Source organism: Oncorhynchus gorbuscha, linkage group LG02, assembly GCF_021184085.1.
Source record: "Oncorhynchus gorbuscha isolate QuinsamMale2020 ecotype Even-year linkage group LG02, OgorEven_v1.0, whole genome shotgun sequence".
NCBI lineage: Eukaryota > Metazoa > Chordata > Actinopteri > Salmoniformes > Salmonidae > Oncorhynchus > Oncorhynchus gorbuscha.
This window is the reverse complement of record NC_060174.1, coordinates 30,732,366-30,737,626: the sequence shown is the minus strand read 5'-3', so window position 1 is coordinate 30,737,626 and position 5,261 is coordinate 30,732,366.

Below are 5,261 nucleotides of genomic sequence, written 5' to 3'. Positions count from 1 at the left end.
TCTGAATCATACACCCAATCTATTCCCATAATGCATTTTAAGAGAAGAGAAAGGCAGGATAGATGATTAAATAAAAAGTAACTTTATATTTAGTGTTAACTTATTAAAGATGTTGCTAGCTAGGTTTCCATCCAATTGGCGACAAATTTTAAGGTGAATATTCTCAAATCTGCATAAATAAAAGATGCGCTTTTTCCCACCCAGAATGTTATTCCATCAAATTGACTGTTGCGAATAAAAGTCTGTGTGTGATGACATAGTGCACATAAAAATTAATTTTGTGGTTAAATTCCCATGTACCGAATTAAAAATACAAGTTAAATGGGTTTCCATCGTATTTTCAACTCTACTGATGGTTTTGTTACAAAATATGTGTTATATAGCAAATATGTCCGCTCTGGTATTGGCATGTACCCCACCCAAGCATCAATAATCATGTGACCAGAATAAGACCCTCAATATTTATTGGAAAGGAGCATCAACCTTGTCACCTTCCACGTTCACCACCTTGTGAAGTTCATTATAATTTATTTCATCTGCAGCCAAAAAACTGCATGCTTTACTAAGTTGTAGTGGGAGAACCAAACAACATGTCATCGTGTGACTCCAATATAGACATTTTAGTAATTTAGCAGACACCCTTATCCATAGTTAGGTGCCTTGCTCAAAGACACATCGATTTTTCACAGAGTCAGTGTCACACCCTGATCTGTTTCCTCTGTCTTGTGCTTGTCTCCACCCCCATCCAGGTGTCGCCCATTTTCCCCATTATCTGTTGCCAGTTTGCCTTGTCAAGCCTACCAGCGTTTTTCCCCCTACTCCTGTTTCTCGTTAGTTCCTGTTTTCTAGTTCTCCCGGTTTTTGACCATTCTGCCTGCCCTGACCCTGGACCTGCCTGCTGTTCTGTACCTTACGACTATGCCCTGGATTACTGACCTCTGCTTGCCCTTGACCTGTCGTTTGCCTGCCCCTGTTTTGTAAATAAACTTTTGTTATTTTGAACTGTCTGCATCTTGTTCTTATCCTGAGATCTGATAGTCAGCTTGGGGATTCAAACCAGCAACCATGCAGTTATGGGCCCAACGCTCTAACCGCTAGGCTACCTGCCGATGGTTATTACAGCAATATTTCTTACATAATTCATTTTACAGACACAAAGATCCCACCGTCTATAAAGTATTTTGTTTAGTCAACATTTGAAAAGTTTACCGACAAATTAGCTGTGTTCATCAGGCCTGTCGTGACATTTTGTTTATCCGACATGTACTTTACGCACATAAAAAGGTTGGATGAAAATCTGGTTAGTGAAAGAGTGTTCATTTGCAGACTCACCTTCGTATTGTTTACTAAATTTCACAGTCATTTCAAATACAAGGAATAAGTTGCGAGTTATATTTAATCAGTTTTTCTTAATTGCTTAAAGGAAGGAAAGGTGATGAAAGCTTAAGAGCTGAATTTTCTGCATGAATTTAGTCATTAATAATGAAAGTGTCATGACATGTTTGAGAGTGGGATGCATCTCAGTATATATCATACCAGACAACATTTTTGACTCTTTGCATTGTGCTGACTGGGCCTAAAAAGCCAATTTGGAAGCAGTTGTTGCTTGTCATTTCCAGTGTCTTTGTGTCTGCCATTGCTTTAACGAATCAGCAGTTGCCGTCACTTCACTTTCCCACCACCTTTAATGTAAGGACATGTTGACTAGGAGCAGGATCAATTGTCTGCCTAATAGTATGTGAGCGAGACTTTTTTATTTTATTTGTTCATTTCAGACCTCATCTTCTCCAGATGTTGGAGCTTCTTAAGCATATCCCTGTACTAATACTGCCACACTGACCAGGGAAATGCATCTGAGATACTACATGAAATAGCTGATAGTATTGATTTGATAAAGAGTAAGTTTAACGTCTAAACTTATAATTATGCACATACAAGATATCTGCTTAACGTCTAAACATCTACTTCATCTTATTTAATCTGCTGTGTTCATAAAATACAAGCATTGCTGTCTACCCATCTAATAGTGTTGCTTTTGTTGTGAGTCATTTTAAAAAATGAATCTGTTCCCATCCTTTCACATCTAAGATCAATTTACACTTGAATTCTCTAACACAATCTGTTCACCTCCCACTGATTGGGTGGCACCCAGATTAAACAACCTGTTTCCTCACATATTTAATGGAATAGATTAATAATAGAATAGAAAATTGTCCACAAAAAAAGGTATTGTGATTGTAGGAAAATAACTGTAATTTTCTAACAAATGCAGTACGTTACTTACTGCATTTCTATTTAATACATCGCATTCGTTCAATTTGAATAATGACTAGAATATCACATAGACCTGTGTTCATAGTATACACTAGATCAGTGGTTCCCAAACTTTTTATAGTTCTGTACCCCTTCAAACATTCAACCAGCTGCGTACCTCTAGCACCAGGGTCAGCGCACTCTCAAATGTTGTTTTTTGCAATCATTGTAAGCCTGCCACACACACACTATACAATATATTTATTAAACATAAGAATGAGTGTTTGTCACAACCCGGCTCATGGGAAGTGACAAAGAGCTCTTATGGGACCAGGGCACAAATAATAATATAATAATAATCAATCATTTTGCTCTGTATTTAACCATCTTACATCTTACATACCTTATTTGTTCATTGAAAATGGTGAATAACTCACCACAGGTTAAGGAGAAGAGTGTGCTTGAAAGGATGCACATAACTTGGGTTGTATTGGAGAGAGTCTTTGTCGTAGATCATTTTCCTCACACAGTCCGTGACTGTATTTCGTTTTCATGCTAGTGAGGGCCGAAAATCCATTCTCACATAGGTACGTGGTTGCAAAGGGCATCAGTGTCTTAACAGCGTGATTTGCCAAGACAGGATACTCTGTGCGCAGCCCAATCCAGAAATCTAGCAGTGGCTTGTGATTAAATTCAATTTACACAGAACCGCTTGTTGCAATTTCGATGAGGCTGTCTTGTTCAGATATCGGTAAGTGGACTGGAGATGGGAAAGTACCTACGTAAATACGCACCCAACTCACTCAGGTGCTTCACTATATCACATTTGACATTGTCTGTAAGCTTGAGTTCAATTGCACACAAAAAAATCATACAATGATGGAAAGACCTGTGTGTTATCATTGTTAATGCAGACAGAGAAGAGTTCCAACTTCTTAATCATAGCCTCAGCTTTGTCCCGCACAATGAATATAGTTGTGGAGAGTCTCTGTAATCCTAGATTCAGATCATTCAGGCGAGAAAAATCATCACCCAGATAGACCAGTAGTATGAGAAACTCATCATCATGCAAGTGGTCAAGCAAGTGAAATTATGTTCAGTAAAGAAAACTTTAAGCTTGTGTTAATACTTTGCCCCTTGATAACCAGCGCACTATGGTTGCTGCCCATATCATTGCATAGTGAAGAAAATACACGAGAGTTCAGGGGCCTTGCTTTAACAAAGTTAACCATTTTCACTGTAGTGTCCAAAATGTCTTTCAAGCTGTCAGCCATTCCCTTGGCAGCAAGAGCCTCTCGGTGGATGCTGCAGTGTACCCAAGTGGCGTCAGGAGCAACTGCTTTCACGCATTTTACCACTTCGCTATTTCTCCCTGTCATGGCTTTTGCACCATGAGTACAGATACCAACACATCTTGACCACCAAAGTCCATTTGGTGTCACAAAGCTGTCCAGTACTTTAAAAATATCCTATCCTGTTGTCCTGGTTTCCAGTGGTTTGGAAAAGATGTCTTCCTTAATTGACCCCCCATAAACATAATGGACATATACCAGGAGCTGTGCCAGGCCTGCCACATCTGTTGACTCATCCAGTTGTAACACATATAATTCACTGGCTTGTATGCAAGGCAGTAATTGTTTCAAAACATCTCCTGCCATGTCACTGATGCGTCGTGAAACAGTGTTGTTTGATTTCTGGCTCTCACAGACCTGTGAACCACTTCTTTAAGAAGCTCCTCTGTCCTCCACTCGTTACCTGTATTAATGGCACCTGTTTGAACTTGCTATCAGTATAAAAGACACCTGTCCACAACCTCAAACAGTCACACTCCAAACTCCACTATGGCCAAGACCAAAGAGCTGTCAAAGGACACCAGAAACAAAATTGTAGACCTGCACAAGGCTGGGAAGACTGAATCTGCAATAGGTAAGCAGCTTGGTTTGAAGAAATCAACTGTGGGAGCAAGTATTAGGAAATGGAAGACATACAAGACCACCTATAATCTCCCTCGATCTGGGGCTCCAAGCAACATCTCACCCCGTGGGGTCAAAATGATCACAAGAACGGTGAGCAAACATCCCAGAACCACACGAGGGGGACCTAGTGAATGACCTGCAGAGAGCTGGGACCAAAGTAACAAAGCCTACCATCAGTAACACACTACGGCGCCAGGGACACAAATCCTGCAGTGCCAGACGTGTCCCCCTGCTTAAGCCAGTACATGTCCAGGCCCATCTGAAGTTTGCTAGAGAGCATTTGGATGATCCAGAAGAAGATTGGGTGAATGTCATATGGTCAGATGAAACCAAAATATAACTTTTTGGTAAAAACTCAACTCGTCGTGTTTGGAGGACAAAGAATGCCGAGTTGCATCCAAAGAACACCATACCTACTGTGAAGCATGGGAGTGGAAACATCATGCTTTGGGGCTGTTTTTCTGCAAAGGGACCAGGACGACTGATCCGTGTAAAGGAAAGAATGAATGGGGCCATGTATCGTGAGATTTTGAGTGAAAACCTCCTTCCATCAGCAAGGGCATTGAAGATGAAACGTGGCTGGGTCTTTCAGCATGACAATGATCCCAAACACACCGCCCGGGCAATGAAGGAGTGGCTTCGTAAGAAGCATTTCAAGGTCCTGGAGTGGCCTAGCCAGTCTCCAGATCTCAACCCCATAGAAAATCTTTGGAGGGAGTTGAAAGTCTGTGTTGCCCAGCAACAGCCCCAAAACATCACTGCTCTAGAGGAGATCTCCATGGAGGAATGGGCCAAAATACCAGCAACAGTGTGTGAAAACCTTGTGAAGACTTACAGAAAACGTTTGACCTCTGTCATTGCCAACAAAGGGTATATAACAAAGTATTGAGATAAACTTTTGTTATTGAGGAAATACTGATTTTCCACCATTTATTTTTGCAAATAAATTCATAAAAAATCCTACAATGTGATTTTCTGGATTTTTTTTCTCATTTTGTCTGTCATAGTTGAAGTGTACCTATGATGAAACTT